Source organism: Arachis stenosperma, chromosome 1 (assembly GCF_014773155.1).
Source record: "Arachis stenosperma cultivar V10309 chromosome 1, arast.V10309.gnm1.PFL2, whole genome shotgun sequence".
Classification (NCBI taxonomy): Eukaryota; Viridiplantae; Streptophyta; class Magnoliopsida; order Fabales; family Fabaceae; genus Arachis; species Arachis stenosperma.
The window spans coordinates 66,820,107-66,828,826 of NC_080377.1; positions in this window are offsets into that span (position 1 = coordinate 66,820,107).

Consider the following 8,720-nt stretch of genomic DNA (forward strand, 5'->3'; position numbering starts at 1 on the left):
ACGTTGCCAACGTGCCACAAGGGGGGCGTGTTTTGCAACAACGCCAGCCCCAAGTCCTTGCCTTGGGAGAGTGATGCACGGGCACGTTGCCAACTTGGGGTTGAGGGTGCGTTATTCACAACAACTTGGCAACAACTTGGCAGCTTGGCCTTACCTTCTTTGAGGAACCATAACTTGAGCTAGGAAAGTCCAATTGAGGTGATTCTAGTGGCATTAGAAAATAGACATCAAGAGCTTTCCAATGATGTATAATAGTCCATATTGAAGCTGAAGGTTGACACTCAAATTCTGGGCTACATTTAGCATGAAAGTAAGGCCAAGAAGAGGAAAAGCAAGTTGTTGGCAACAACTTGGGCTAGCAACGCCCAAGTCTCATACTTCATGCCCAGGAAATTGTCCTGCACGTTGCCAACGTGCATTTGGCCTGGAGTTAGTGCCAATAACGCCCTCAATGGGCCAGAAGCATGAGGAATGAACTCTTCCTTTCCAAGCCTAGCAACACCTCCAATTGAGCCAAGAATTCAACAATGAGAAAGCCCACATTGCTAATCCAAATTGAAGATCTCTGAAGAGTTTTAGGAGTAGTATAAATAGAAGAGATTGATGTACTTGTGGGGGGCTTTACACTTTTGGAATACTTTTTAACACTTAGAATTTTTATACACTTGGAGCATTTTGTACTTAGCTTTGGTTAGAACTTCCGGGTACTCTCCCGGAAAGCTCATCTTTGGTTTTCTATTGGAATTCTTCTTCTTCATTTTCAAGTTTTAAGCACTTCATTCTTCTTCTTCTTCTTCTTCCTTTACATTGAGTTTAATTCTTGTTGATGGCAATTGTTGTTGAAATTGGAGCAATGACTCACTAAACCCCACTTTCATTAGGGGGAGGAGCTCTGTTTGTTGGAATGGATTGATGAACCCATCTTTCCTCCTCAATTCTAGTGGTTGATCTAAAGAGGGAACTCTTGATCTTCACAGATTCAACCACCATCGAGAGAGGGGTTAATCTATATGAATTATGTGGTGAGTTTGAGGAATGAGCCACATAATTCAGTTTAGAGTTCATCCTTTCATGATTTCTTTAATCAATATACCTTGGTTAGTATGTGAGATGTAACTCTCCTTGGTTGAGATTATAGAAATTGTGTGGCTGGATAACATATGAGCTTCATCTCTTCTCATGAACAATTAGATCACGAGAGTGGCAATTGGTTATGTTGAGAGAGATTGAATCACCAAGAGATTGGGGTTCAATCACCCACTTGCCATAGATCTATACCCATGATTGAGAAGGATTTGACTAACATCAATTCATGAAAACTAACATCTCTGATCCCTAATGATCCTCTCTACCATCAATTCTTATTTCTTTTGCTTCTAGTTATTTGATTACCCATAACCCAATTCCCTTTTACATTCTGTCAATTTATTATTCTTGTTATTTACATTTTGTTCCTTTAATTCTTGTTATCTACTCTTATGTTCTTTAAATTTCTGCACCCTTTAATTCCTTGCCATTTATCTTTGATGTCATTTAAGTTTCTTGCAATTTAAGTTCCAGTTATTTACTTTCATTTTATTTCTATCCTCTAGTTCTTTACATTATTTGCCATTTAAATTCTTGCAATTATGTTCAAAAATCAAAGTGCTCATGAAATCAAAATTATGTTTGCTTGACTAAATTTACCATTAGCTAAAGTTGCTTAATCTACCAATCCTCGTGGGATCGACCTCACTCCTAGTGAGTCTTATTACTTGATGCGACCCGGTATACTTGCCGGTTATACATAAAATTCTAATTTTTACGTATCACCTTATACGTGAAATAATTCTCTCAATCTCAGGGTCAAATGCTGGCAAGCTTGGATCAGGAAGTGAACGCGTCATTTAACGAGAGAAATGTATAGCTCATGGTAACAAAATTAAAAATAAAAAATGCAATTAAATAAATGCCAATCAATAAACTAGCACACTGTTGCAACTCTCCGGCAACGGCGCCAAAAATTGACGTGGTGGAAATTGGCGAGTTAAGAATTTATTAATAGGGATACGTTGCAAGTACAGTCCTTAACCAGCCGAAAATCCGCTTATCAATTTAAAAGAGGTTGTCACAATATTGAAAATTAAAATTCTAGGAGTATGAATCCCAGGTCGTCTCCCAACGAGTTGCAAGGAGATGTGCTATTTTATCAATCGGGCGTTTTCAAAAATGGTTTAGTTGATAAGCAGGGAATTAATCTAGAGAATTTAACTAATTTTAAATAAAAGCCTTGACTGGGGGTAGATTAGTTGGAAGCCCTATTCTTGTTAAAATACTCTCAAGATTAATTAATAATTGGAAGTCACTCTGCTTAGTTAACCCTTACTAGGTAAAGGAAAGTCAAGCAAGTTGGAAATCTGTTTCTAGTCATAAGTCCTAATCCTCTCCCTTGGGAAGGACTAGAGTTAATGATAAGAGGGTGATTCAACAATAAATCCAATTATAATTTCTCTCTTGAGTAATTCAACTCAAGGGTTCCTTTCAATCATCCCCCAATCAAGTCATGGAACTACTCACTCATCATAATTATAAATTTCACAGAATTAATGGTGAAAATGAAAGAAGACATGATAAATAATAATAAAAGGATTAATTGAAAATAAAAATAGTCTATATTAATAACTTGTAAAAATAATCCAATGTCAACTCTAGAGGGATTAAGAATATGGAAGAATAAATATAAAAAATAAATAACAAAATAAGATGACTAGTACCGGAGGTAGGCTCTTCTCAAAAGCTAAAGCCAAAATCTTCCAATCCTAATTATGAATGCTCAAGTGAGTGAAAAAACCTAGGGGAGGAGTAAATCCAGATCTAAAACTAAAAATTATGCAGAATGAATTGTGTCCTGTTTCTGCATGTTCTCTGGCTCTAGTCTGTATTTCTGGGCCGAAAACTGGGTTGAAATCCGGCCCAGAAACTCTGCCAGCGACTTCTGAAATTCTGCAGATCGCGCACGCCACGCGGTCGCGTCATTCATGAGGACGTGTCATTCGGCGTTTTGCTTTCCCACGCAGGCGCGTCATCTGTGCCTCCGCGTCACTTATGCTTTTCCAATCCTCGCAGTCGCGTGAGCCATGCGGCTGCGTCACTGCGATTTCCTCTCTTTCGCCCAGTCGCATGAGCCATGCGGCCGCATCACTTCTCGCTGGTCATCTCCTTAATTTCTTGTATTCCTTCCATTTTTTCAAACTTCCTTTCCAATCTCCATTTCATTCATGCCCTATAAAGCCTGAAACACTTAACACACAGATCATGGCATCGAATGGGATAAAGGAGAATTAAAATACCTAATTAAAAGTCTCTAGGAAGTAAGTTTTCAATCATGTAATAATTTTAGGAAGAAAATATAAATGCAAGCTAATTATATGAATAAGTGGGTAAAGATCATGATAAAACCACACAATTAAACACATTATAAACCATAAAATAGTGGTTTGTCAGTACCCCCACCCTCCGGTGACGAAGGATCATCACAACCACCAAATCCAACAAGTCGGACACAACCACGCCGACCAGTACAGCCAATCTTGTCCTAGATCGACCTACAGTTTCAGGTAACCCTCAGAACAGTTACCATACTGAGAACCTCTAGTTCTCATTTCATACTTTGTTGTTGTTTTTCAGATGCAGGTCGCAACCACCTCGGTGAGTTGCTTTGATGGTGACAGAGCGGAGGATGCTTTACCATATTTTGGTAGTCCTTTGATTTATTTTTATTACTCTCACTTTTGTATTTTATTTTGCTTTAGAGGTATATTTTATGAGAGATATTCTGTATAAGTTGTTTTATTATCAAAACTCTATATGTCAGTAATTAACTAATCGACCTAAACTCTGCGGGCTGTGGCTAGTATCTTATGATTATTATACTCTTATATAAATACATATATCTTGTTATCTCAAATAGTGGTTCTTGTCTCTTATGCTTGTAGCTTCGTGTGAATGTTCGCGCTTTGTAATTTTGTATTTGAGCTTATTTTCTTTATCGAGCTTCTAAAATTATTATTCCTTATATATATATATATATATATATATATATATATAAGGTTTAGAATTGTCATAATCTTTGCTATACGGTATGAGGTAAGGCTTAGGGTAATTAGGGTGTTACATTTAGTGGTATCAGAGCGGTTCGTCCTCGTGAGCCTGAGGAATGGACCGATTGTGCTTCATTGCATACTCTGGTTCATTTTTCTTTCATGTTATTTAGGTTATCTATTTGATATTTCATAGCATGGTTGTTTGTGAGTGCCTTTTTGGGATAATTGAAGCACTAGGCTTTTTATATTGAGACTGATCACCCTGATATCGATTATTTGGTGTAGACAGAACCCTGAATGGCTACTCGTAGACGAGGTCGTACTCGTAGTCGAAGAGAGAATGAGAGTAACCCGTCGACTAACAATCACGCTGAATTTGTGGTGACGATGACTAACTTGTCTAACACGATTCAAGCGGGCAATGCTATGGCTATTCATGCTTTGCGGCAGATAAGGCAATCAGTTAGAAACAAAAATGTAGAAGGTGTTGAGGATAGCTGAAGCCTGAAACACTTAACACACAGATCAAGGCATCGAATAGTAATAAGAGAGAATTAAGATTAGCTAAATTAAGACCAAAGAAGCATGTTTTCAATCATGTAATAATTTTAGGAAGGAAATATAAATACATGCTAAATACATGAATAAGTGGGTAAAGATCATGATAAAACCACACAATTAAACACATTGTAAACCATAAAATAGTGGTTTATCAATAGCTTAGATGGTATTCCAAGGACTCTAGCAGCTTTTCTGAAAGTTGACTCGCCTATTTTCAATGGATCGACAAACCCTATTGAAGTAGACAACTGGTTCAAAGTTGTGTAGTGCACATTACGGACTCAACATGTCCCGAATAATCAGTTCGTGGAATATGCGACTTATCAACTAATGGGAGAAGCTCAGCAATTGTGGCAAGGAGAGCGTCGACTGCTACACCAACAGAATGCGAACGTTACATGGGCATTATTCCAGGAAGCTTTTTACAAAAAGTACTTGCATGAGTCAATAAAAGAGGTCAGAGAGTTGGAATTCTTACAATTGAAGCAAGGGTCCATGACTATAGGTGAATACACTAACAAGTTCGAGGAACTCTGTAAGTTCTCGAGAATAAGTCAGGGTGCCCCTGAGTCCTATAAGGGCTGGAAATGCATCAAATATCAAGTAGGGCTGAGGGAAGATATCATGTGTATTATGCCTCCATTGGAGATTAGGAGATTCTCTGAATTGGTGGACAAGGCAACAATTGTTAAAGATTATGCCAAGGAAGGCGACCTTGGAGAGAGATGTTCGGGGCAGTATTAGTAGCAAAGTTCGTGGGAAGCATGTTCCATTAAGAGGTCGGAACTTCAAGAAGGGTTGGCATGCCCCTCAGCAACCCCAAGTTCAAGGACATATCGGAGGTATTAACCATGACCAGTATCATCGGGCGAAAGGAGGATGTAAGCAGGCGTGGGCTCAACAAGAGGAGTTAAGGTGCCCGAGATGTGGAAGATATCATCCGGAAACATCGTGCATGGCTGGGTTCAATGGATGTTACCACTGCGGATTGTGAGGGCATATCTCTACACATTGTCCCTACAAGGAGGACCAGGGTGCAGACCGGTCTCAGCGACGGGGTTAAGGATCTCCAATTCGAGGTAACGATAAAATTGATAACTGAGTTTTAATCCCGTGGTAGGAGGTTGTAACTCGACTCTCCTTATTAATTTATAAAGCGGGTCAATGATTTAGAAATAGCAATATCAGATTGAACTTCAGGTTTAGGACCAAAGTTTAGCTTAGTTTTATTTTATGGAACGATGCCGTTAGGGCTGGCCAAACTTAGCGTCGGAGGAACTAATGGAAGAAGATAATTCTAGTGGACGTAATCAAGCGATTCGGGTTCTTTGCGGCAACTAGTTAGAGTGACACCATGAAAAGCGTGAGGGAGCAAGGCCACGGTAGGATTATGAAAGATGAAGTGCTTTAACGACTTAGGTTAGGTCGGCGATATTAAGTAGCCGAACATTTCGTGGAAGGAGGAATAGTTGTAGCTAAAGGTTATATACTCCTGGCGGTGAAAACGACTTTCATAGATTATCGACGGTTGAACAAAGTGACTGCGAAGAACAAGTATCCGTTGCCGAGGATAGTAATGGGAGACCTAATACGAGAGAGATTACCAATAAATGCTTGTGACTCGATCTATCTTTCTTTCATAATCCGCATTGAAATACTTTATTCCGCGATCCTTCTTGATAATCAAATTGAATGTTTCCTAAATCAAATCCTTGCTTGCATGTGTCCTTTCACAAAACTCGTACTCCTTGACTTGAGCCTAAATCTGTTTTGACCTAATCAAGTATGAAGAAGATTTCTATTGATATAAACACTTAGTAAAGACCTATTTTCATTCAACTTATCTTATTGCTTCTACCAAGAATAAATTATTTGATCTTTCATCTTTGAGGTGCACTCTAATTTTCTTTTGGTGCACTTTCTTGTTTTCTACAACCTTGTCTGATCACAACATAATGTATCTTTTCAAATTTCTTATGAATACCATTCAAAATTGTTTGCTTTCTTTCGAGCTTGATATTCCTTTCGATAGCTTAAGCTCATTTCGACATCACATGCAATTCTTAGACATAACCATCAATATTTTAGTTTCCTAGGATACAACTTATGAACACGAACCAATGAGTGTATGACCTTACGAGGAGTTGTGAAGCTTCGATTTTGGAAATGGCGTTATTGATGACTGAGTTAACACAAAGGTTCCCATTGGTACCAATGTCAGATTATGAGGGAAAATCCTTCAAAAACTTGAAAGAAAGATTAACCACAGTGCTAATGTTTGCACTACTTGAACCTCATGGACCATTAAAGATCTATTGGTATGTTTTATAGGAAAATCTTGGAGTGCATTCTGATGTAACCTTAGGATGTAGTGGGTTAGGCATCACGACAATTAAGGCCGTAACGAAGTAAATTTTCTGACTCAGAGCCTGCTGCGTTTGTGCTCGTGTTGAAAATGTGGAGTAAGGAGGAACTACCGCATGGAGATGGATGTAATTACTAAAAGATTACGATCTTGCGATAAGCTGTCACCCGAGAATTTTTGCACTTGACTTGGTTTCTCCGTGTAGATTATAGGGTGGTTAAGGTAACATCTGGTACATGGTGAATTATTGAGTGTAGAGGTAAGTAGAGAAGGAGAAAAATAAGCGAGAATAAATTTTAGGCTTGAATTTTTGGCTGAGTTTAACATTTGATTTAGTTATGATAAGTGAAAACTTGTAGGTTGCTTAGTATGTCCAGTTGTAGCATTGCAATTAAAGTAAAGATGAACAAGCGAAATAGATACCCTAGTTGTTGTTGAGGTTCTAGGCAATAGGTAATATAATTATAGAGATTGAGGATTTAATGAGACCTTGAATGAGGCATAGAGATGCTATAAGGCACCAAATTATGACATAGTCTTAGGATGAGCCTAAGCACTATTTGGGTCAAGTTGAGAAAGTTCAGAAGTAAGCCTAGGTGTTGTAATTCGATAAATGATGTATAATTTGATTGAATATTTGGATTAGTTAGTTAATTATTGGCTAAAAATCAGAGTGGCGTAGCAGAAGCTTATGGAATGCAATAGCACATGATAGTTGTGAGTAGAGGTCGTAGGATGAAGACTAAGCGTATCTTAGGCTTGAATACTTGAAGAGTTTAGTCGGTTAATGTAAGTAAAGATTTCTAAGAACTAAGTTTGATTGCAGTTGTAAGGTTAGAATGATTTAGGATAGGTTGTGAACATGAGGGTAGGTGACTAATTTGGATTTGGATGGCACGTGAGTGCAATTTTCGAGTTTGAAAGGTAAGGATTGCAATAATTGAGTATGGTGACTTTGGGTTTAGGTTGAGATGACGAATGATCTATTTGAGAAATAGGGTTGGAGCGTATTGAGTTAAAAGGCCGATGTAGTATTGAAGCGTATTTAAGGGTAGGAAGGATGAGTACGATATAGGCTTGAATTCAGTCAAAAATATAGAGTTGTAAATAAGAATAAAAGATGTAAATAGGAATTGAACTGACGAGGAGGAACGAAACGATGAATGGTAAGAGGTAGGTTTAAGTTGAGGGAATGTTTAAGGATGATGATGGGTAAGCCAAATTTTGAAGGCAAAATTTCTTATTTGGTGGGGAGAATGTAAGAACCGCGATTAATTAACCATTTAATTAAATAATTAATATTGCTCAAAATAGGATCCGAGAAGTTAGAATGTGAATTAGAGAATTTAAATATGATTTTTGGACTCAGAAGATTTTTTTGAGTCAGAAAATGTATTTTCGGTGAAAAATTGAGTAAAACCGTGAACTGGTAGCCGAACCGGTCGAACTGGTTTAAGTCTGTCTGGTACTGTGCGAGAAAAATTAAAAATAGTAGAAACCCATAAAAAAATATTAGAAATTAAAAACCGGACATTAATTTTAAAAGTTTGGCCCAAAGTTGGGTCAAACGGACTAAAAATTCTAACGGGTTGGACCGGGCCCAAGTTGGGCCCAAACCTAACATATATAAAACCCCATTTAATGAACCCTTCAGCCACAAACACATAAACACAAGGGTTGAGTGGTGAAGTGAAGAGGAGAAGAAGAGAGAA